The sequence below is a fragment of the Octopus bimaculoides genome, chromosome 8, assembly GCF_046866305.1.
Source record: "Octopus bimaculoides isolate indiv1 chromosome 8, ASM4686630v1, whole genome shotgun sequence".
NCBI lineage: Eukaryota > Metazoa > Mollusca > Cephalopoda > Octopoda > Octopodidae > Octopus > Octopus bimaculoides.
The window spans coordinates 40,507,681-40,534,721 of record NC_142935.1 but is presented as its reverse complement, the minus strand read 5'-3'; the positions used below and the strand labels follow the sequence as shown (position 1 = coordinate 40,534,721).

At 36.6% G+C, this 27,041-nt stretch overlaps 1 protein-coding gene across 9 annotated transcripts in view; it reads right to left on the bottom strand.

Annotated features, from left to right (window-relative positions):
* LOC106884438 (guanine nucleotide-binding protein subunit gamma-1) overlaps positions 1 to 27,041 on the bottom strand; it is a 303,773-nt gene that overhangs the window by 10,153 nt on the left and 266,579 nt on the right. The window contains exon 1 of one of the 9 annotated variants that reach the window (XM_089356370.1): positions 19,581 to 19,607. The exons of the other annotated variants lie outside the window; for them this stretch is intronic. The gene's annotated coding sequence lies outside the window, so the exon portion shown is untranslated. Of the gene's footprint in view, positions 1 to 19,580; positions 19,608 to 27,041 lie in introns of those variants that run through there. 9 annotated transcript variants of the gene reach the window in all.

The following is a 27,041-nucleotide window of genomic DNA, read 5'->3' as shown; positions in this document are numbered from 1 at the left end:
AAAAAGTATAGCCTTCAGGAAGCAATTCAAGGGTGAAAAATTTCTAATGGACTGCTCAAGTGCCATATGAAAGCTCCACCACAGCAATGCTTGTTAAGAAAACACCAGTCAATTTGATAGTGCAGTCATCATTTTATCAGTGAATTATTTACTAATAGAAAGCAGTTATAGTCTAAAACAAGTCTGTCAAGAATTGAGTATCTCAGATACAGTTACATTAACCCATTAACATTTAAACTGGACATTTCTGGACCAAGTATTTGACCTGCTTTATATTCAAACCAGCCAGATCTGTTTCTCACACCTACTCTACAATGTTATTCTAAAAATAAACAATCACAGCATTGAAATCTTGAAGTTACAAGGTAATGCATGATTAATTCGAAACAATGTGAATAATTAAACATTACATTTAACAGGGTAATTTTAATGCTGAAGGGTAAAAATTGTGGTAACAGAATTACAAACTATCAATCTGTCAATTGGTTGGTGTCGTTGGTTTAGTCCAGGCTTGGCCAACTCGAATTACATTGCGGGGGCCACTTTAATCACAGAAAGTTTTTTGAGGGCCACTTGTATACTTTATGCAATCAAATTACAGAATCAGGAATTTTTCATTCTTTTCGTTTGTTTAGAATTATAAAATTGTAGGCTATTGCTTTATTGACACTTATAAATTTTGAATTTATTTTGAATCAAATGTTTTACACAATTTTATTTTGAAATTGAACACAATACTTCAAGAAAGTATCAAGAGGGCCGCAGTGTGGCCCATGGACCTCTGGTTAGCCAGCCCTGGTTTAGACCTAGATGAGCCCTACTTAAGTGGACTCAGGTTCAAAGGATTTTCAAACAGTGACCATCCACCTTTTCTCTTCAAGAATTACATTACCGAACATCTTCTTTAATCATTTTTTTCCTTCTAAGATATTAAGGCGTAATTTAAGGGAGATTTTACTGCTGCTTCAAGCAGATTAAATAACTAAATAGAAGATCTTTGTTGACTTATTTTAGTTGATTTCTAAGTAATATATGGCCTTAATGGGATTTTCATCAATCATAAGTACAAGCGTACCTCAACATTCACCATTTTGAGTTACATCTTTTTTATGTAGTTTTCTTTTTCAAGAAATCAATGGAAAAAATAAACCTCAACTTCAGTCAATTTATCTGACTTTACATGATCTCAGCAAGCATATATAAAAGCATAAACACTTTAAAAAAAAGCACCTACAAACCAATATTAAAGTAGAAAATCAAATAAAATCCATGTGAAAATATGTACAAAACCATTTATTAAAACAGGGGTAAGCTAATAAATTTTCAAAAAGGTCTTTTTTTCTTTTCATGATTTTCAAGTCAGGTTGCTTGTCTGGAAACCCGTTACAGACTTCAGTTGAGGTACGCCAGTAAAGTGAGTCGACTATATCTAGGAATTAAAACTGCTCTGCTATGGAATTAGTTTCTTGGAAACTTACTCCTACATAGCAGCACTGGCTACTTCAGACATAAGGTATATCTGAACCGGAAATGAGTCTATGAATATTTATTAGGTCAAAATGTATTTGCGTAAATTTGGTTGCAATATCCCAAAATGAACATTTACATTGATGAAGATTTCCTATGTAAAATAAACCAATTTCCTTATAAGAGAACAAGTTATTCTGAGTAAGGTAGACACACAATATAAATAGTTAGATCAAATTATAAAATGTGTGTATGAACAGAATTATAAGGTTGAATAACTATCGTTACTGTGTGAGAGACTTAAATAAAGAGTAGTATCTTAACTAGAATTACAATTATGTCGGTGATGATGATGGTGATGGATGTCGGTGATTTCAACAGTAAGACAGACTGAAATTCAATGATGTATTGAACATCTGGAATAAAAATTTGGGATGAAGACAAGTGTTGTGTAAATGTGTGTGCTCACGTGCATGTGTATAAATGTCTAAGTCTCTATTGCATATATTGCAGCCAAGTGCTATATGGTTGCATAGAACCAGGTGATTTATTAGACAAAAACATGTGTAACATGGGTATTTAATATCATGAAAGCAACACTAGCAAGATTTTCTCACAGGACTCACAGCATCCTCTATCCAGTCTTGGCGTCTTACATTACAGCACAACCAAAGAGGTAGCCAGTGATATGAGAGAGAGAGAGAGAGAGAGAGAGAGAGAGAGAGAAAGAGAGAGAGAGAGAAGAGAGAAAGAGAGAGAAAGAGAGAGAGAGAGAGAGAGAGAGAAAGAGAGAGATAGAGAGTGCAAGGGATGAGAAAAGTTATCTGAATAGATTGTATGAAGAATTGAGAAGTGCATAGGAGGAGACAGAAAGAGACAGACAGAAATAATTGTCATGCCGAAAACAGGACTTCTACATGGTAGTCCCATCTACAAGAAATAACAGCCCAATCTCCTTAAGCCATACCTTTTCAATAAGGAAACCCCAAATAAATAATGTGATCCTAGATACACTGTATTATGAATGAAAAAAGGAAAGAACAGCAAAAACAGCATGCCTTTTGATCATATCAGGTTGATACGAGCTAAGCAACAACAACAATATTAAATAGTAAATTTAGGGTAACGTACACTCACTTATGTATGAGTATATATATATATATGCTATTGCACATAGGTATCTAAAAATATAGTCCTACTGCATATACGTAAGTAGTAACACTAGTAACGGTGATGTTAGTGGTCATCTATGCATTAAAAAGACAGCCTACTATTACTATAACTGAATAAACTCCAGTGTTTGTGTGCGTGTGTGTATCTTTTACTTCTTTCAGACTGTGGCCATACTGGGGCACTGCATTGAACAGTTTTTCGTCGAATGAATTGACCCTACTACTTATTTTCTGTCAAGCCTGATACTTATTCTATCGGTCTCTTTACTGAACTGCTAAGTAAACACACCAACACCAGTTGTCAAGTGATAGGGGGGTACAAATACAGCCATGAAAACACACACACACACACACACACACAAACACACATATACATATATAATTGATGAACTTCTTTCAGTTTCTGTCAACCAGATCCATTCACAAGGATTTGGTTGGCCTGAGGCTATAGTAGAAGACACTTTCCCAAGGTGTCGCACAGTGAGACTGAACTCGGAACCATGTTTTTGGGAAGCCACACCTGCATCTACATATATATGTATATATATATATAATTTATGCTGATATTAACTGACCAAGCATGATGAAAATAACACCAGAGAAGTTTTAGTCACAGTTACTATAAACCCAGACACCTGTTTTCTTTATTAAATGATAATGATAATAATTGTTTCCAGCATAAGATACAGGGCCTGAATGATTGCAGAGGCAGAGGGCAGCCAATTACATCACTCTTAGTACTTGACTGGTACTTAATTTTATTGACCCTGAGAAGATGAAAGCAAATTTGACCTCAGTGGGATTTAAGCTTGGAGCGTAATGAGCTGGAACTAATACATACTCTGATGTATTTTTGCGTCTAAAGTTCTAACAATTGTGGCAATAATAACAATAATTGATTTTGTTACATAGGCACAAGGCCAGGAAGCTTGAAGGACGGAGGGAGGGATGGAGTTGATTAAATCAATTACCACTAATTAGAGTGGTACTTTATTTTATCAACTATGGAAGGATGAAAGAGGAAGTTGACCAAGGTGGGATTTCAACTCAGAATGTTAAGAGCCAGAATAAATACCACAAGGTTTTTCATTCTATGTTTAATCTTTCTGCGAATCCAACTGTCTTGATGATAATAATAATGATAATAATAATAGTAATAATCTTTTCTACTCTAGGCACAAGGTCCGAAATTTTTGGGGAGGAGGCCGGCCAATTAGATTGACCCCAGTACAAAACTGGTACTTAATTTATTGACCCTGAAAGGATGAAAGGCAAAGATGACCTCAGTGGAATTTGGACTCAGGACATAAAGATGGATGAAATGCTGCTAAGCATTTTGCCCGGCATGCTAATGATTCTGCCATCTCACCACAATGATAATAACTATCATCATCATTGTCGTTTAACATCTACTTTCCATGCTGGCATGGGTTGGATGGTTTGACTGAGGACTGGCAAGCCAGAAGGCTGTACCAGGCTCCAATCTGATCTGGCAAAGTTTCTACAGCTGGATGCCCTTCCTAATGCCAACTACTCCGATAGTGTAGTGGGTGCTTTTTACATGCCACCGGCAGGAGGACCAGTCAGTATTGGCATCGACCATGCTTGAATGGTGCTTTTCACATGCCACTGGCACAGGAGCCAGTCAGGTGGCACTGGCAACGACCATGCTCAAATGGTGCTTTTTATGTGCCACCAGTATGGGTGCCAGTTAGGCAGTACTGGCATCAGCCACAACAATGACTTCATTTGACTCAACAGGTCTTTGCAAGCCCAATATTGAAGGGTACTCTTGAACAGGCCGGTTATGTTGCACTGGCATAGGCCACGGTTATGGTCTCACTTGGCTTGCTGGGTCTTCTCAAGCACAGCATATCTCTAAAGGTCTTGGCCACACATTATCGCCTCCGTGAGGCCCAACGTTCGAAGGTCATGCTTCACCACCTCATCCCAGGTCTACCTCTTCCACAGGTTTCTTCTACTGCTAGGGTGTAACCCTTTTTCACACAGCTGTCCTCATCCATACACAACACATGACCATACCAGTGCAGTTATCTCCCTTGCACACCACATTTGATGCTTCCTATGTCCAACTTCTCTCTCGGGGCACTTACACTCTGTCGTGTATGCACACTGACATTACACATCCAGCGGAGCATACTTGCTTCATTTCTTGCAGGCATGATAATGATAATAATAATAATAATCCTTCCTACTAAAGGCACAAGGTCTGAAATTTGGTGGGAGGGGACTAGTCAAATACATTGACCCGAGTGTTTCACTGGTACTTAATTTATCGACCCTGAAAGGATGAAAGGCAAAGTCAACCCAAGTAAAATTTGAACTCAGAACATGACTACAGACAAAATGTCGCAAAGCATTTTGCCTGGTGTGCTAACAATTCTGCCAGCTTACCACCATAATAATATTAATAATAATAATCATAATAATTGTCTCTAACATAGGCAAAAAGTCTGGAATTTGGTGGTAGGGAGCTAATTAACTTGTTAAGGAATGAAAGGCAAAGCTGACTTCGGTAGGATTTGAACTCAAACCATAAAGAGTTGCAACTGATTCTGATGATCCACCATCTCAATAATTGTTTGTTCATTTATTCATATTTTATCAGTTTTAAGTCTGTTTTTTTTCAAGCTGGCATGGGTTATATCAAAGTTGTTGAGTATTCTAAGGCCAGAGGCTCTTCCTGTTCTCCAAGTAATGCATTAAAAAATTTTTTTTTATGGCATAGCACAAGTCTTCATAAATTGAAAGCTGAAACTATGAGACATTTTGCTTATAGGACACAATTTGTACAGAAAGACAGTTTTCACTCAGGCTTTGTTAATGAAAACAAGTGGAATGAAATCCACACACACACACACACATGCACACACGATGAGCTTCTCATTTTCTTTCAACCATTCACAAGACCCAAGGTGTTGCAAAGTGGAACTTCTTACTGTAGTATATAACTAATTTGTGTAAATACACGGCTGCTTAACCTGCTAGAAGTAGCAGCCAAATAACCCTCAAATCTCATGTGTCAACCTGGCTGTGCCCTTAGGAAGCTTGCTTCCTAACCATGAAATTGAAAGTAGCCCATTATGTGTATGTGTGTGTGTGTGTGTGTGTGTGTGTGTGTTATATTTATGTGTGTGTCATTGCATAGGTGTTGTGTTTGTCCCAACCATTGCTTGAGAACACTTGTTCGTTTGTTTATGCCCCCAAAACTTAGCAGTTCAATGATAAAGACCAAATAAGTACCAGACTTAAAAAATAGGTACTGGGGTCAATATGTTCAACTAAACCTTTCAAGACAGTACCCCAATCTATCTGCAGTCCAATGACTGAAACAAGTAAAAGATAAAAGATTATAATATAGATATGTAGTGTATTGCAGGTCTGTCCAGTCAAAGCCAGTGTGGAGAAATGGAAACTAAAACACTTACGATGATGATACTCTCCCAACCACAGGAGATACAGTGTGTGGGAGAACTCAAAATCAGTCAAATCTAATGAGTGGATTTAAGAGGTAAACAGCAACTACTTATTCATTGTGAATTTTGTTACTGCAGTTAGTCTATTAGAGAGATCGGTTGTTAGTATCATGTCACTAGTACAGCCCTGGGTCCTTAAAACACAAGCAATTTATTGTTTTTTTTTTTTCTTCTTTTTTTTTTGAGTCTCAAGTGATTGAGACATTTGGCAATTTGCTATGCTTGAGAAGACATGACAAGCCAAGTGAATTCGTATTCATGGCCAATGCCGGTGACACATTTAAGGCACCTGTGCTGGTGACATGTAAAAGGTGCCCACTACACTCTTGGAGTGGTTGGTCTTGGGAAGGGCATCCAGGCATAGAAACTAAGCCAAATCAGACTGAAGCGTGGTACAGCTCTCTAGTTTACTAGTCCTGGCAAACCATCTAACCCATGCCAGCATGAAAAATGGATGATGATAATGATGATGAGGTGCAAGGCTTGAAATTTGGGTGAGTGGGTTAGTCAATCACATTGATACCAGTGCTCAGTTCATGCTCATTTTATCAACCTCAAAAGAGGATGAGAGGCTAGGTTTACCTCAGCAGAATCTAAACTCAGAATATGAGAAGCTGGAAGAAATACTGTTAAACACTTTGTCCAATGCACTAATGGTTCTGCCAGTAACTATTCTTTCCTTTCCTGAGCTTGTCATTAAAAAAAGGTCTACGTGATTCTACAAAAGAACTATTTTTACTAAAAATAATGTCTAATTTAGGTACAGAACTAACAATTCTGGCAGGTGGTAGAGGATACCAACTAATTTACAATCTTTCACCACTATTTTGACAAGTGAAGAAGAGCTTTGCCAGAGAGATCGAAAATGATACCAAAACATGTTTGGAATTGTCTCTGATTTGTTCAAACACTTAATAACATCAGTCATAGATTGATATTGATTTTTTTCCACCACCACATAATTACTTCTAATTAGCTTTTTAATGGTCCATGCATTAAATATGTTAACATTAGCTCGACTACTGTTTTGCAAGCAGAGTTATTTACTAATAATAAAGTAATCAAAGATAGTTTCTATGACCTGCCATGCTTCAAACTGGTCGAGTTCCTTACAGATATTTAATCTAGATATACAGTTCTGTTAAAAGAATGTAAAATATATTCTGATCGAGATTGCTGCCGTTTAACCTCAGATCAACCCGTATCAAAGAGGCCTATGATCAAAGACGCTCCAGCTGTGATCATCTAGTCTTTCTGTTTACCAGAGACTATGGTATCCTGTGTCCGTTTGTTGTTATTATGATTATTAAAAGATAATAATCATCATTATTATCAAGGCAGTGAGCTGGCAGAATTGCTAGTGCAGCAGCCAAAATGCTTAGTGCCATGTGTTTCAGCATTATGTTCCGAGTTCAAATTCTGCCGTTCATCCTTTTGGGGTCAATAAACACAGTCCAGTTGGGCACAGAAATCGCTGAAATTGACTAGCCTCTCCACACAAATACTTCAGACCTTGTACCTGTAATAGAAATAATTATTATTATTGAAACGAGGTGAGCTGGCTGAATCATTGACATGCCGAGCAAAATGCTTAGCAGCATTTCCTCTGTCTTTACATTCTGAGTTCAAATTGCACCGAGGTCGACTTTGTCTTTCATCCTTTCAGGGTCGATGAATTAAGTACCAGTTATGCACTGGAGTTGAAAAATTAAGTGCTGGTTACACACTGTGATTGATAAATTAAGTACCAGTTATGTACTGGGATCGATGTAACTGATTAGCTCCCTGGAAAATTTAAGGCCTTCTGCCTATAGTAGAAAGGATTATTATTATTATTGATAAGACAATGAGATGGCAATATTGTAAAAGCACTGGAAAAATGCTTAGTGACAATTCTTCTGTATCTTTAAATTCTGAGTGCAAATATTGCCAAGGTCAACTTTGCCGTTTATCCTTTCAGGCTCAATAAAATAAAGTACCAGTGTCGATGTAATTGACTTAACCCTCCCTCCCTAAAATTACAGACAATTATTATTATTATTACTATTGTTGCTGACGGAGATCTTAGCTAACACTAAGAAACCAATTAGTGTTTAGCACAGTTTATTTGCTGACGGAAAAGTAATTTAGAAGTGTGAGCTTAAAATGAAGCCAAAGCATTATACACCAAATGAGGCCACCTCTCCCAGTGCATCGTGCGCATCTTCATTCCAGGCTTATTGAGAATGAATGGATCATTGAAACAGCTTAAATAAAGTATGGTAAGGGAAGTGATTTGTAAGGAGAGTAGGAGATGGGATTGAATTTTGTGAGACACTTAAATGACAGTCAGAAAACAAAGACCAAACTAGTAGTCTATCAAGAACTACATGGGTATCTTACAGAGGATATGGTAGAACTCAAGCCTAGTCCAACACCAAGAATGCTCATGAGTACTTCCAGACTATAATGATAAGGTTGTTTAGAACAGTTGAACGATCAACTGGAACACTCATTGTTGAAAACATGACTATCCCTTTAGCATTATAATTGACTAGGTCTGGCCCAAATATTTGATTTGTTTTAAATTCAATGCAGACAGATCTGGCCTCTCACACCTACCTTCCCTACAATGTCATTCTAAAAATGTACAATCAATATCACTGATAGCTTGAAGCTTCAAGATAAAGTATTATTAAAACAACGTGAATAAATAAGCATTATATTTGACAGAGCAATCTGAATGCTAAAGGGTTAAATCCAAGTCAGTCCTAACTGAGTAGACACACATGGTCCAATTGTTCATGCTGTGGTTCTTGTTTAAGTTATAATGTATCCAGCAGTGCATTTTGTTTTCTATTCAAGAGCGTTCTTCTTTGAAGATGGTATGACGATCTGAGGCATATTTGACTCATATTTAAATTTACAAATATAGAAAAAAAAAAAATATAAAGAAAAATAATTACAGTGCCAATCCCTTATACCTGAAGTGAAAAAGCTTTTAAAATTTTGAACAGAAGCACTTAAAGTGTTGAGAAGAACAAAGAGCAAAAATGTATTAAGGAGAAATTACTGTAATTCCAGAAATATGAAACATTTTCATTTCAGAAATTGATAAATATTTGTTGAAATAATAATAACAATAATGATTATGATGAAACCCACCCCAAAAAGTAAGTCATAGCTTCCATGTAAAATAAGTTGAAATGAATTAACTTTATTTTTTTCAAATGCTTTATTAGCCAGTCTTTGAACAATTTTAATTTTAAAATTTTCACTCTTCACATCAGAATTAAAAAAAAAAAAAGAAAAAGAAATTGAATGGCTTTAACTGGTCTGTAATCTATCAAATAACCAGGCAAAAAAAATCAATTCAGTTTTGTATATTGGATAAATAAACGTTACATTCATACAAAGTACATGTGCATAACTATAGAGTGCGCATACAAGTATTTGAGTGTGTGTGTGTGTATATATATATATATATATGTGTGTGTATATATATATATATATATATATATATATATATATATATATATATATATATACAAACACAAATATGAATATATATATATAAACATATAGATGCACATGTGAGTACATATATACATATAAACTAAAACATTCTTGTGATTATGTGTTCACCTGTACATGCATATCTTATACATTGAATTCTGCATTCTTATATATATATATATATATATATATATATATATATATGAACACAAACACATCAAAGGAAGGAATCTAATGAAATAAAGACAGTAACAACACATCTACAGAGATATGTACACATATTTATATACATACACACGTTTGTGTGTAAGATTACTAAATAAATAAAATACAGTTTATTAAGCAGAAATCTGTAAAAAAAAAGCACGAGAAAAGAGATGTGAATATATAATATATAGTGGCAAAAAATAAGTAAAATATACGATTAAAAAAACAAAAAAAAATAGAGATAGAAAAGACTTGACTAAGTCAGTGTGCAAAAACTGAATGGCTACTATATATTGAACAGCAATAGGTGTGAAATAGTGTGAGTAGTCTTGCAGATTTCATAAGACATGGGGTTTCATCTAATGTAAACTATGATGAAATGATAACACAATGTAGTTTACTTATTATTGTCTATCTGTAAGCCATAACCAACTGACCAACCAACCAATTTCTGTTAAAAACCATCACATGAAACATGTAGGAAGATGGAGAGACTGAAGGAAGAACAGAAGAGAGGAGAAAAGAAATGAGAGAGACTGAGCAGGAGAGAGTTCAAAGGGAGATAGAGAAAGAGATAAAATGGGAGAGAAGAAATAAATTAAAGAAAGAAAGACAAAAAAAAAAGGAAAAAAACAAATCAAATTTTTCCCTACTATAGAGAGATCTTTATTGCTTGCCAATGGGAAAATACGATTTCAATTTCTGATTCTTTTAAACAATATTATTCTATACTCAACCTTTCTCTCTTCACATATGCTTATACATTTAAGAATCTATATGTGTAAGCCAGTGTGTGAGAGAGATCTATAGATAAGAGTCACACATACACAAGACCATTCAATGGTCGTTTTTTTTGTTGAAGCAATAGTTTTTACAGCTGAGTGGTTTTCTTTTCTATAATGAAGTAGGTTTCGATAGTATCTGTTTTCAATCAATCAAGCAAATCTGAACAAGCAATGTTGTGTGACACAACAAAATGGCCACTGAAAGTTGTTGGTTTTTTTTTTCTTCTTTTTCTTTTTCATTTTGGTTTGGAGGAAGAGACAGTGACCAGAGACAGCCTTCACAGGTCCATCAAGATCAGAGAGATTTACACACTTAACTCGCTACTTAAAGTGTCACAAGTTAACAGCTGCAGAAAACAGAAGTACATCATCATCATCATTTAACGTCCATGTTACTTTCTGGCATGGGCTGGATAGTTTGGCAGGATCCGATGTGTCCAAGGACTGCACAATACATTGACGTCAGCTTTGGCATGGTTTTACAGCTAGGTACCCTTCCTAATGCTGGGTGCTTTGTTTTCATGCCATCAGCACTAGTGAGGTCACCATGCAGCTTGTAAGACTATGAACCCTGAGGTGGGCTATTGGCCTTTTACTAGGAGAAGAGGGATTAGGGTAGCAGAACAGGTTCTTGTAAAAGAGCTGCATGTTTACTCCCATTTAGTAGGGGAGTGGTAGCTACAAAGAGATACAAAGCATGTGGGCAGGGAAAGAATAATTCCAGAAAGTCAATAATCTAGAGAGGAAGGATAGGGCATAATGATTAGCATATGTGACCCAAAATGGTTGAAGAGAGTCAAGAGGGCCTGAGTGACATTGACATGAGGGCATAGAGCTCTAAGGAGATGAGGCTATTGTAGTATCAGTAGAAAAGACAGAGAGTGAACACAGTATGATAGTGGGCTAGATGCTGGAGCATGTTGTTGAAAGACTTCATAGCAATTAGTTCAACAGACTTTGGGAATGTATTCTAAGATGTGGTAGTAGCATCATCTCAGGTGTGGGAGTAGTACTCCACTATGAGCTTCACCAAAGCTTTGTAAGAGGGCTTCATCAAAGCTTGGTAAAGGGTTTCATCCAAGCTTTGCAAAGGGTTTCACCCAAGCTTTGCAAAGGGTTTCACCCAAGCTTTGTAGAGGGTTTCACCCAAGTTTTGTAGAGGGTTTCACCCAAGCTTTGTAGAAGGTTTCACCCAAGCTTTGTAGAGGGTTTCACTCAAGCTTTGTAGAGGGTTTCACCCAAGCTTTGTAGAGGGTTTCACCCAAGCTTTGTAGAGGGTTTCACCCAAGCTTTGTAGAGGGTTACACTCAAGCTTTGTAGAGGATTTCATCCAAGCTCTGCAAAGGGTTTCACCAAAGCTTTGTAGAGGGTTTCACTGAAGCTTTATAGAAGGTTTCACCCAAACTTTGTTGACAGTTTCACCCAAGCTTTGTTGATGGTTTCACCCAAGCTTTGTTGACGGTTTCACCCAAGCATTGTTGAAGGTTTCACCCAAGCTTTGTAATAACTGCTGGGGACTGAAGTATTTTCTGGTTCTAAAATGGAAGGCCAATCTTTAAGATAGTCATTGCTATGTTGAGGGTGAATTTCCCAGGAGAAATGCTCACTGGTACTGAGGCTTAATATCTGAAGTCATTAGGGTCCATTAGGGTGTAAAGTGTAATAATGTTTTCTTTACATGTGCCTTTCTTGCTGTCCTTTCTTGCTGTTGAAGGCAACAAGATTGAACACACCTAAATGGAAGATGATTTCAAGGTCTTGTAGCTTCAGGAAATCAGTACAAATTTAGTCAGAGGTGTAATGGTTATTTGAGGATGATACTTGGGTGCGGAAGATCACTCCTTTCATAGAGAAGTGAGTATGGTTGGAGCACCTAACACTAAGTGAGTGGTCACAGGTGGGTTAATATGGAAAGGATCAGACAGTGGAGCCAGGATGCTACTGATTGTCATCAATATGGCGACTGTGCTTCATTGGAGTATGTTCGAGCAAAACGTACATCATTCCTTGGAAAGTATTTTTGGTGGCATGATCAACTCTTGAATATCCTGGCTGATGAACTAGAACAGCATTGTAGCAGCATCAATGTAATGAGAATCAATAAATTACATCATGTTGCTTTCCATAAGAAGGATAAGAAAGAGCAATGCAAAAGCAGGAGCAAAGGAATGCTAAGACTTAGATTTCTGAATGCTGCTAATAACTTGAACTTCCAAGCAGTTAAGATGAAGTATTCCTGTTGCCAAGACACATTATAACAATGAAGTAATGTCTTGACCTTAAGGGTACTGTTTTATACGACTTGAGGAAAAGGTAGTGACTGTAGAATTTATGGAACTCATAGAGCAAGTATATGAAAGGGCAGCCTGAAATATGAAGGACTTATGGAATTTTGTAAGACATGGGAGAGACAGTCTATGGTTATTTCAGTGGCAACAGGGTATTATAGGTGTGCAGTTAGATATACAATTGGCTGCTACTGGACTTAGAAAGAATAGCAGAACAATGTTTTGTGAATTGCAAAGATAAGCAGGAAACACTCCCTCAGATATGGCAAATGCAAGAAAGCTGAAAGTCTTCAGCAAATAATAAAACAAATTAGTTTCTGTGTGGCTGGAGTGGTTACCTTGCCTCTGGTTTCAGCATGGCTAACAAGAAGCAAAAGGAAAGTCTGCTACCATATAGGCCCCAATGATGATTGGCAGGTGCAAAATTGTTCATTGCCATTCAATGGCTGACAAAAGGAATGTTTTACAGTGAAAGCCGTATTTAATATTCATGTGCTTTATTTAAAAATTGCAGTAGATGGGTGGAATCAGGATATTGATTGGGGGACAATCTACCATATAGTATTTGGTTATATCCATTGGCAATCTGATTCTAGGTCTAACCCAGGTTCACTTTGACTTTCATATCCTGCACAGATGACATAATATATACCAGTCAAATACTGGCACTGTCAATAGAATCGACTATACTCTTCAAGTTGATGCTGTTGATATATACATATATATATATATATATATATATATATATAAGCACATTCTTGCTGCTGTTACTTCTACCTTGCTAGTATTGTTGTTGATCACCACAGTAAGGATATTGTTATTGTTACTACCAAGTAAATAAAGACAGAAAGACAGAGAGAGAGAGAGAGAGAGAGAGAGAGGTGGGGACAAGACAGACCGAAAGAAAGGTAAAAAGACTGAGATTAGATAAACAGATATATTTGATATTGCAAACAATAATACCATTTTTTTTTATTGACAAACTAATTTAGACAATATATATATATATAATATATATATATATATATATATATATATATATATATATATATATATATTATATATATAATTACATTATCTTAATGTAACAATAACTTAATTGAGAATTTTAATGAAAATTGTAATGACATTATAAAATAATATCTATTGATTTTGTTTGTTTATATGTCACCCTTTCTTAATAATGCAAGACTGAGTGTGTGTGTGAGCGTGTGTGTGTTTTATTCGAAAATTGATGATAAACTGTCTGAATCAGAGGAATCAAAATATATGAACTAAAGATTATCTTGGTTTCTTCATTTGTTTTGGTAAATATTTTTTTGTTTTTTTGTCATAGAACAATGCTAAGTCTAACATTGTCAAACAAGGATACTTCTTTTTTCAGTTTGCCCATATATGGGTTGGGTAACCAAGATCAACTCAAACTGAGCTATCAAAAGCATTTCAAACATGACCATCCAAGCTAGTCCTTTTTGTGCTTTTTTTATATATATATATAAGACTACACCATTATCCAATATGCCCTTCCATTTTATTTGAGATCCACAAATAAAACATAGTACAGTTATATGTTTGACTTCTACTCCTTGTGTTTCAGGGCTTCTGAGCAAGCAACCTTCTTAAATGCATTTGCGAGAGGTATGCATACAGTAACATGGCCAATATCCACAATCAATCAAGGTGGCAATCAGAAAATTCTCAAATTACATTTTAATAAAGAAAAAAAAAATGCTAGTCATAAAAAAAAAAAACATGGTAGTATGGTCACATCTGGAATACCTTGTTTGCTCAGAACTGAACTGACCCCAAAGCTCAACAAACAACTGTGATGACCTTGTAATCTTATACGGCCAGATATTTTGTAAACCTCTGATTCATGAGAGAAAGCAAGAGAAAGTGCAAGGATTTCACATGGACAGGACATGCTTGTAATCTATCAAAAAGAAAAAATTAAACATTAATAAATAAACAAAAGACAAAAAAAAATATATATATAAAGAAAAGAGAGAAAGAGAGAGAAATAAAAAATAAGATACCAGTTTTAGTTATTACAGTATAGATACAAAAATTAAATATTTTAAATAACAAGAAGCCATTTTTCAAAGTGTAAAAAAATAAAATAAAACAAATGAAAGTTCATTTGAAAAAAATATAATTAAAAAAAAACCCATTAACATATTCTATTTTATTCTTTTACTTGTTTCTGTCATTTGACTGCAGCCATGCTGGAGCATCGCCTTCGTGGGTTTTAGTTGAACAAATTGACTAGAGGACTATTTTATTTTAAAGCTTAGTAGTTATCTTATTGGTTCCTTTTGCCAAACAGCTAAGTTACAGTGACATAAACACACCAGCACCGGATGTCAAGCAGTGATGGGAAAACAAACACACACACATACACATATATATATATATATATATATATATATATATATATATATATATATAATATAATATAGGATAAAATCTTTATAAGAATTTATCAAGTAGTCAGCGTGAAAAAACCTCATAATGAAAAAAACTCATAATTTTTTTCATAAATATATATAATTTATATAAGGGCATTAACTATATAGTAACTATTACTATATAGTTACTATATAGTTAATGCCCTTATATCAATTATATATATATATATATATATATATATATATATATATATATATAAAATCACTGTTTTAATGTCCATTTTCCATACTGGCATGGGTTGGACAGTTTAGTGGGGGACTGGCAAGCCAGTAGGCTGTGCCAGGCTCCAATCTGATCTAGCAAGGTTTCTACAGCTGGATGCTCTTTCTAGCGCCAACCACTCCGAGAGCGTAGTGGGTTCTTTTTACATGCCACCGGCATGGGAGCCAGCTAGGCGGCACTGGCATCGACTATGTTTGGGCGGTGCTACTTACGTACCACTGGCACAGGAGCTAGTACACGGGAGTGGGGTGGGGGGTGAGGCATTCACCACGTCAGGAATGTTAGTAGCCCGCGCTCTTAACCACTACGCCATATGGCGTAGTGGTTAAGAGTGCAGGCTACTAACCCCAAGATTCCAAGTTCAATTCCAGGCAGTGACCTGAATAATAATAATAATAATAATAATAATAATAATAAAATAATAATAATAAAATAATAATAATAATAATAATAATAATGATTGATTCTTGCTTTATTGGCCACAAGGACAAATATAAATTAAAAACATGCAAGGACAAAGACAAGTTGAAGGTTATAAAGGGTTTTGTCCGAAAAAAATACATTCGTGTAAACAATGAAAAATAGAGAAAGATATAGCAAATAAAACTCCCAATGGGGGAGGTGCTTAAAAGGTTACAAGTGGAAAAACCCATAAAAGTCACGGGAGCCTGGTCAGGAAATAAAAGGAGCTATAGAGCCCCTTCTCCTTTTATATTACCATTTTTTTTACAGGTGTAGCCTCAGAAGTGGTCCATTCATACTGGCCATTCTTCCAACAGTCACCCACCTTTCAACAAAATTGCTATGAGACAGCACTTCCCTCTCTATTCTCATCTTCCTTTTCAAGTGGAATTTGAAAAGGTTGATGAGGCCTTGGCCAAAGAGGAAAGTGTCTGACTTTAGCCCTTTCAAGCGGGTCCACCATATCACCTCTTTCGCTACAGACACTAGACATAGGAAAATTGCCTTGCCCTCCCGGTTAAAGGAGGTTGGCAGGTCAATCTTCACAATGGATTCAGCTGATAGCCGGATCCATCCTACACGTGACAGTAGCTGTTCGACATAAACCCACAGGTCAGCAATACTCGGGCACTGGACAAGTGCATGCAGACCAGTCTCATCGTCCTGAGCTCACCTCAGGCAGGCCCGGCTGACGGCACTTCCGTGCCGGTAGAGTTTATCTCGAACAGGCAGCGCCCCTCGGTAGCACTGCCAGGCAAGGGACCTTTGGAAGTTATTCATGGGCCCCGGCCTGAAAGTTCTTCCGAAAAGACTGTTTAACTGTTTAACTGATTATCATCGACGCCTAGAGTGTCCCCGAGAACGTCGTCACACTTTTCTTCCACTAACTGGATCTTTCTGATTTGGTGGGCACCATTTTTTTTTTAGTTTTTATTTAGTGTGTTTTCTACCGAAACACTTTAAAACTTCGTATACTTGTATATTTTGTCTTATAGAACAGAGAAAAATTTTTATATTCGAAGTTATTTCATGTTAAAAGTTGTCGTATTTCGGTAATTTCAACCAATCACTGATGTCAATTGAGGTGAAAACAATTACTGATGTGGATTGTCAACAACACGTTGTGGCAGTGTAATGGAATCTTTTCCCTTGAATAAAATTAATGCCGTTGTTTGTCAACAACAACTATCGGCAGTACTGTTATTTATGACATCGTTTGTGCATTTGTACTGGTTTTAGCTTTAGGGTTTTAGGGTTAGGGTTCGGGTTTTAGAGTTAGAGTTAGGGTTATGAGTATTTTTGCCAAATTTGGTGAAAAATTTGTGGCAGTGCATTGAACAGATTTTCACTAAATTTGGCAAAAATACTCATAACCCTAACTCTAAAACCCGAACCCTAATACCCTAACCCTAACTCTAAAACCCGAACCCTAACCCTAAAACCCTAACCAGGTATCGATGGTTGACCCTATCAAAGGCTTTAGACTGATCTAAATTGATCAAAGCCCCACCTGCGCCAGCTTCGTTACCCACCCTCTCTATAATGTTGGGGCAAGCGAAAGCGAAATCGTGATGGTACCTGTGCCCAGCGTCACCTTCCTGGCACTTGTGCCAGTGGCACACGTAAAGACATTCAAGCGAGATCGTTGCCAGTCCCGCCGGACTGGCTCCTGTGCAGGTGGCACGTAAAATACACCATTTTGAGCATGGCCGTTGCCAGTACCACCTGACGGTGACACATAAAAGCACCCACTACACTCTCGGAGTGGTTGGCGTTAGGAAGGGCATCCAGCTGTAGAAACTCTGCCAAATCAGATTGGAGCCTGGTGTAGCCATCTGGTTCACCAGTCCTCAGTCAAATCGTCCAACCCATGCTAGCATGGAAAGCGGATGTTAAACGATGATGATGATGGTTCATCAGATCCTTTTGTATTTCCATTTGCATCTAGAATGATTTATAGAAATGTTAAATAAAACCTAGTCTTAGATTGGTACAATATATTTTAACGTGAAGCAAGGGATGTATGACAAAGTTGACTTTCAATGAATTTGAACCTAAAACATTAAGAATAGTTAACCGAAATTGTAGTTGTGGTTGAAGTGGTAATGGCAGGGATTTTTGCTGGTTGTTGCTGTAGCAGTGGTGGTTGCAAGAGCATAACTGCAAATGAAATGCCTCTGAAAGCAACTTCCAGTCAAGATAAATTTCTAACAAAACGAAGGAGGAAATATATGGTGTGTGTGTGTGTGTGTGTGTGTGTGTGTGCATGCAGAGATGTATATGTGTGTGTGTGTGTGTGTATGTGTTCATGCAGATATACATGTATGTGTGTGATTGTGACTATGTCTACATGTATATGTGTGGCAGTGTGTGGGTACATATGCTTTTATGTATGTGCATCTGTAGTGAACACTAGTGCATGTGAATACCACTAATAGATTAACCAAGTGGCTAATCTGGTTTTCCAGGATACATAGTTCTGGTGATGATGATGCTGTTTAGTCTCAACCAGCTCTGATTAAACAGAACTTCATTCAAAGACATTCCAGCCTTGACCAACTCATCATTTTGCACAGCTACACATCTATAATGATTAAAGTATCCTACTTTTTTCTTTTTAATGATACAATGTGATTTGAGAGAATTTGGTTGCTATTTTTAGTAAGTCAAGTGACCTAATAAAGGCTTCTTTGGTGTAGTTTGTGGTTAGTTATATGACTGGTATAGTAGTGGTGATGGTATTGGTAGTGATTATGATAATGGTGATGGCGATAGTACTGTTGGTATTGATTGTAATACAGGATTGCCTGGCATGCAGCTGAGTGGTTAGAGTGTTGGGCTCACAAACATGAGGTAGTGAGTTCAAATCCTGGACCAGGCTGTGTGTTGTGTTCTTGAGCAAGACACTTTATTTCATGTTGCTCCAGTTTACTAAGCTGTACAAATAAGTTGTGATGTCACTGGTGTTAAACTGTATCAGCCTTTGTCTTTTCCATGGATAACATCAGTGGCATGGAGAGGGGGTATGCATGGGTGACTGCTGGTCTTCCATACACAACTGAGCCCAGACTTGTGCCTCGGAGGGTAACTTTCTAGGTGCAATTTCATGGTCATTCATAACCAAAAGGGGCCTTTACTCTATTACCAAATACTAATAACCACACAAACAGTCAACTTTTTGCATTCAAAGCAATTGTTCTAAGAAGAGGGGGGTGTATTTACAAAGATATGTGAAAGAGCATCTAAGTATAAACATACATACACATATATATATATATCTTAGGCAGCATTTGTGTGCATGCAAGTATACATGTGAGTGCATGTAGGTGAATGAGAGTGCATGTGTTGGTGTGAATGTGCATATACCTAGGTACTTGTGCATAATGTGCAGTAGAGTCAAATAATGAGTGGACAGGTGAAGTACAGCACAGGTTTATTACAGTTAGTGAATAATTTCATTCCATCAGGTGCAAAGATCAACTTAGTGGCTGAGAAGAAATAGTTGACTCCACTGACCCTAGTATATATAATATTACTGCTTATGTATCCTGCAAGGAATGGAATGAAATTCAAAACTCAGAATCAACAAAAACAAATTTAAATACTGTTTGGCTTTTAGCCCAGTTCTGTATCTACTCATTCTGACAACACCACTGTCCTACTGCTGGCTAATATTTTCTCTTTTAGACACAATCAAAATTTGGTAAAGGAAATAGCAAAACTTATGTTGGTTCTGGTGAAGAGTATTCCAATTTTCTCAGTTGCCAAACACTCCACAGACAATAAATCCATAAAGTTTATACAGAATCACCATGGCAAGATGTGACAAGAATGGATCTTTGAATGCCAACCATGCTACAAGTTCCCACAAAGTTTCTGTCTAATCAGTTTTCATTCAAAAGGTTTTGATAGACACAATACCTTGCTAGGAAAATTCTTGCTCGGCAAGATACACAGTGGAACTGAACCCAGAACTTATGATTGCAAAGTAAACTTCTTCACTAATTAACCAGATCTGTGCACTGTTGAGAGAATAGGTGCAGTTGAATAATTCTTACTAATACTAATTTTTGGTTCTGAAGACTGGAATTTCAATAATTCCAAAGAGTGTAATTTAATTTCATCTAATAAGTGTGAATTTTAACCGAGAAAGTTGTCACAGTCAATTATTATACTGTCGGTATAAAAGGCATTGAAAGTAAAGCTACTTCTTGGATAGGACAGCAGTTTATTTCAGATAGCTTTTATAAAGTGATATTGCTATCTAACTGCTAAGTAATTTGGTTACCTATTGCCAACAGCTAGGTATACTGAAGCAATGCAGAATGACATGTTCAGCTCAATGATAATAAAACACCAAATGCAAGTTTGTACCTACAATGTTTCCACTACAGTAACCCAGTAACCATTCTATTACTGATAGCTGAGCCAATGAAGAAGCCTGATATGGTCAATTAATCTCCAAGAGACAGCAGTGAAATGTCCCTCAAACCATACACTATCAATTTATAAAAAGAAAAAAAATGATACACTTGATAATGTGATCTAGAGAGTTCTATTCCTAAAAAACAAAAAAAACAAAAACAGGATGGTCATCGTTGGAATGCCTGATTATAGATCTATTCAATCAGTGCTAACTTGGGGCTAAACAAGAACTGACAACTGCAGACTTGCTATTGCATTAAATTCCAATATTGGAGGGCAATGGAACAATCAGCTAGAACCAAAGTAGTTCTGTCTGTTAATGTAGTGGTGGCACCATTAAAGAATTCAAGATATAATCTGTTCCTGAACATAGATCTAATCATATGGAGAATGAGGGTATAGGAGGGGTGAGAATGGAGAAGGAAAAGAAGAGGAAAACAAAGGTAGGAGAGAAGAATAAGACTGAGTAGGAGAAGGGGGAAGAAAATAAGAGGGGAAGTGGGGAATAAAGGTACAGGGGGAAGTGTGAAGAAAGAAAACTAAAATGAAATAATAAAGAATAGGGGAAGAACAAAAGGAAAAAAGGGAGAGAAAAAGAAAAAGAAAAAAAGGAGAGATGAAAGAAGAGGGTGGAGAATAGAAGGGGTAAAAATAGGTTGGCTAAATTGAAGTTTCGAAAGCTTTTGATTAAACATGATTGGTTATCAGAAAGTAGACATCGATATATAAACACTAGCATTAAGGAGCATCAAGCTGACATACTAGAAATTGCAGCCAAACCTTCCTCAAATCACACTATAAACAGTCTTGGAAAAGAAATGATACACTCAATAGCATTGTCTTCTATACACTGTCTGGAGGAGTGAGGCCAGATGAGTGAGGCCAGATGAGTGGAAATGCTTTTGATTTTGTTTACTCAACCAGACTGGAGCTGGGTCTAAAATAAATCACCATAACAATATGGTAGAATATATGAACCGGAATACAATGTCCTGCAATATGGTAGCTTCTTGTTAGCACCACCACCACAAACTCAATGAGAGATTCCTAATTTGGCAAGAAATATTCTGAGATATATAGAGTAATTATGACTAGTAAGGTTTTGACAAATCTGTGGGCTTGCTTCTTTTTTTTTTTTTTCTTTTACTAGCATTTTCAGTTCTTTCTTTTTTATTTTGTTTTCATAAAAAAATATTGTTACAACAAAGTATCATTCCTACTTGTATGAGAAAATATAGGTTAACAACCTCTCAGAGACAAATAGACCAAGGCAAGGAGTATTGTGTTGTGCTTTGTCAAAGGGTGACAAACTTAAAAGCAGTTATTAGTGGTAGTAATGATGGTGTAGGTGTAGGTTAACCTTTTAGCATTCAGATTACTCTCTCATATATGTAAAGAGTAAAGACCCTCTTCGGTTATGAATGACCATGGGATTGCACCTAGAAAGTTACCCTCCGAGGCACAAGTTGTTCATGGAAGACAAGCAGTCACCCATGCATACCAGCCTCCCCCTCTCAACACCGCCAATGTTATTCATGGGAAAACCAAAGGCCAATATAGCTTGGCACCAGTGACATCACAACTCATTTTTGATGAAGTAGAAAGTCATGACCAAAGAAGCAGCCAAGAAGAAAAATGAAATTTAGAAAATCCATCCAAATCTATCTACCATGTGTCGCAGTCTACAAAGCAGATTATAGGAGGGTACTCAATCTGCTACAAATCGCATCAAATTTCCTCCTTACATTCTCAAAGAAAATAATGGTTTCATATTTTGGCACAGGGTGAGCAACTTTTAAGAGAAGGGGCAAGTCAATTACATTAACCCCAGTACTTGACTGGTACCTATTTTATCAACACTGAAAGCTATGGACACATAAGAGGTGCAGCAACATCAAAGGCAGGTTAACTAGCAAGTTAGTTTTTGTTTGTGGCAGATGTTCAGGTGCAATAAAGACTGCAAACAAACAGGAAACAACTTCTATCTCATTCCAGGGTGAAAAACTAGAGGTAGTCGATAGCTTCCGCTATCTGGGCGACCAAGTTAGTAGTGGGGGTGGGTGCGCTGAAAGTGTAGCTGCTAGAATAAGAATAGCCTGGGCAAAGTTTAGAGAGCTCTTACCCCTGCTGGCGACAAAGGGACTCTCACTCAGAGTAAAAGGCAGACTGTATGACGCATGCGTACGAACAACCATGCTACATGGCAGTGAAACATGGGCTGTAACTGCTGAGGACATACGTAAGCTCGCAAGGAATGAAGCCAGTATGCTCCGTTGGATGTGTAATGTCAATGTGAATACCCGTCAGAGTGTAAGTATCTTGAGAGAAAAGCTGAACATTAGAAGCATCAGTTGTGGCGTGCAAGAGAGACGATTGCGCTGGTATGGACATGTGGTGAGAATGGAGGAGGATAGCTGCGTGAAAAAGTGCCACACCCTAACAGTTGAGGGAACCCGTGGAAGAGGTAGGCCCAGGAAGACCTGGGCTGAGGTGGTGAGGCAAGACCTTCGTACATTGGGCCTCACCGAGGCGATGACTACGGACCGAGACCTTTGGAAATGGGCTGTGCGTGAGAAGACCCGGCAAGCCAAGTAAGATCGTTGCCAGTGCCCCTGGACTGGTTCTTGTGCGGGTGGCACATGAGATGCACCATTTTGAGCGTGGCCGTTGCCAGTACCGCCTGACTGGCTCCTGTAGGATTTTCGAGCGAGATCGTTGCCAGTGCCCCTGGACTGGCTTGTGCGGGTGGCACATAAAAGACACCATTTCGAGCGTGGCCGTTTTCGTGCGGGTGACACGTAAAAGCACCCACTACACTCTCTGAGTGGTTGGCGTTAGGAAGGGCATCCAGCTGTAGAAACTCTGCCAAATCAGACTGGAGCCTGGTGTTGCCATCCGGTTTCACCAGTCCTCAGTCAAATCGTCCAACCCATGCTAGCATGGAAAGCGGACGTTAAACGATGATGATGATGATGATGATGATGATGAAAGGATGAAAGACAAAGTCGACCATGGCAGAATTTAAACTCAGCACTTAAAGACAGATGAAATGCCACTAAGTATTTTGTCCAAAGTGCTAATGGTTCTGCCAGTTTGCTGCTTTATTCTTAAAAGAAATAATGATATGATAGATAATGCAGTCCTAAGATATACACTGAATGAATAAAAGACATGATGACCATGGCTAGTACAGTTTTGATTATAGTTCTTTCAGACTGGGTCAGAGCTGAACTGAGACTACATAACAATGATATATTTTTCTCAAGAGTACAAAAAGAAGGAAAGGAAATACACTCGGGGAAAGAGGGAGAGAGTGAAGGAAGTAGAATAATTAGAGATAAAAGATGGAATTGAATGAGGGTCGAGCAGCAGAAAAGAGGAAGGAATGAAATAAGAGGAGGTAGTTTCAATTAAAAGTAATAATTCCCTTTGCACTATAAGATAATCCTCTTGAAGAATTCTTATCATGATATATAGGATATTAGTTCAATAATAAATCCCCATAGAAAAATAATAAAAACGGCAAAGACAAAAATAAGAAAAAATGGAAAAAAAAAACAAACAAATGTCTATGATTATCTAAAAGAGTGGTGGATAGGGATAAATTATAGTATATCTATAAACTAATCAATGGTAATGTAATTCCCAGAAATAATCAGCTTTGGTATCTTCCAAACTGTCATCAAAGAACGTAGTGCTACACAGGTAATCTGGCCTGTGAAATCTTTCAGTGACATTGTTATATTTTGGGTTCATGATATTTTTAAAAAAATTTTCTATTTTATTTTTGTTGTTCTTAACGATAATAATCCTCCTATCCATGACCACCCTTTCTTACAATAATCTTCAGCATCTTTTTTTTTTTTCATTTTTTATTTTTATTTTTCAAAACCAGCAACTTTCAATGACAAATAGGATTTCACTCTCTACCTTTTCCCTGACCACTGTCATCCAGCACACAGACAATCATGCTTCCTTGGATGCAGCTAAAGATAATCTCTCAGCATGGCTAATCCTGTATACGTACAACATGTTGTTCACATTTGCTAAACGTTAGTTGTATTTTCATTATAATTAACAGAAATGAAAATGGCTCAAGTAACCTCACTTCATAAACTGATGGGATTATCCAAAAGGTGACTTAGGTACATTTTTTTTTTTCATATTTTTTTCTTTTTTCTTTGTATTTCCTTTTTTTTTTTTTTGCTTCTCATTGCAGCAATAGTATTTGGCAAGGCCAAAGGGTCTTTGGGATGTTAGATCACTGAATACAAAGATCATAAGTTCAAAACTATGTTGTTCTATAGACTGGTCCAAATATGACTGTGTGGTAAGAAGCTTGCTCCCCAACCATATCGTTTTGGGTTCAGTTCCACTGTGTAATATTTTCGGCAATGCATGACTAAAACCATTGTAGTCTCCTTGTCAGAAGAGTTCCCTCAAGAGGTGTATCTATATAGGTTTAGTAGCCTGATAAATTACCTCCTGTATTGTTTCTTAAGGTAGTCATCACCATCATAATTTAACATCCTTTTTTCTATGCTGGCATGGGTCGAACAGTTTGACAAGAGCAAATGAGTTAGGGGGTTCTGACAGGTTCTATGACTGCTTTGGTATCGTTTCTACAGGTGGATGCTCTTCCCAACACCAAACACTTAACAGAGTGTACTGGGTGCTTTACACATGGCACCAGCACTGTTGAGGTCCCCAAGTACCCAAAAGGTAAGACCCCCATCAACTGAGCAGGATATACACTGGAGCAAAAAAGAAAATCTGATAGAGGGTCCATTGACACCTGCTCTCCTCCCTCAGTTGACCTACTAGCTTAGTTGTCCAAAGCCTCTTTGAGTACCATCTACTTTTTTTCCATTGAGGATGATAGAAATAAAACAAGCAAAAAAAAAAATTAGAATTGAAACAAAGCTATGGTTAAATACCCATTTGCTAATGATATTGTAGCTCTTCATACCGGATCTATCTAGGTTGAGCAGTTAAGAATTATATACTATCTCCCTCCACTATATATTAAAAAGTACTTTATAACTTGGTCTTTCACGTGGCTGTTGTCATATTTATGGTCCCTTAATGTTTCTTATATTTCCGATAATCAAGCAGAATGGTTGTGGAGTTAATATGCTAGAGTGCTAGCCACAAGGTCATGAAATCAAGACTAAGATGAAACTCTGCTCCATATTTTTCCTTGCCTCTCCCCCACTTACTTCAAAACGAGGTTAGCTAGTAGCTGAGAGGGCCTCCAAAAATAAATGCATTTATCAATCCAATAATATGTAAAAGTTTAAATACGAAAAACTATCACACCAAGAAAATGTGGATGACATAAAAATAAAACGTCTCTCAAATGTTTTGTTGTCCTAGCATGTAAACCTTCCAAGTTATCTCTTTTGGAGTCAACTAATTCCTACAGTCTCAAGTTTTCTATTTACAATGCCATTAAAAGCATTAACAGCAATGTCTGGTGCTTATCGAACAAATAAGGTATTAATGGAAGCAGGAGAAATAAAAGGAAAGAAAAGCAGAAAACACTGCAACAGAACCTCAATTTAACCATTTATGACAAATACTAACACTTGAATCTAAAATTTATTTAGAAAATGAATTTAAAAACAAATAATTTTCTATTAATTTTACCACCCACTCCAGCTAGATTGTAGTAAATGGAAAACAGAACTGAATAGAATATTTCAAGAACATTAGGAAGGAAGAAGTAAATAAAAGAGAATAATCTAAGGGAAAGTATAATATTGAATAAAATATTTCAAAAATAAAAAAAAAAATTTTCTATAATATTTTTCTACCACACAGACAAAAATACAAAACACAAGAATCGAAAAATGGCTTCTTTTCTAAATGGAGAGAGAGAGAGAGAGAGAGAGAGAGAGAGAGAGAGAGAGAGAGAGAGAGAGAGAGAGAAAGAGAGAGAGAAAAAATTTTTGAAATTAGAAAATTAGAAAAATCAGCCTAAACAAAAATCAAGCTAAATATGATGAGAAATGTATTTGGTGAAACAATGATAAAACCAAGAACGAAATTAAAGAGTTTCAAAAAATAAATAATATGCACAATGAAGTGTACATTTAAGAAGATAGATTGTAGTTTTGAAGTTGAAGTAAAAGAAGAACAAAATTTGTTTTTAAATCATAAATGGTGCTAGATCTTGTTTTCAAAATTGTTCAATTTACATGCCTGTTTATCATTTTATTTTTATTTTATACTTTTTCCTAAATTTGTGATTTGTTTAAAATAAAAATAAAAATGGTGTGCATTTATACATACATACATATATATATATATATATATATATATATATATATATATATATGTATGTATGTATGTATGTATGTATATATAGTATTTAAAACACTATGGTTTAAATATGAAAAAGGAAGAGAATTTTGATTATTTAACAAAAGAAGCATAAATTCCAAAAATGGCAAGAAGTAAGTTTTCTTCGTTAGTTTCTGTTCCTAAAAATCCATTTTTAAAAACACTTTAATAGGTTCTTGATTAATGTTCATGCAATGTAACCCAGCG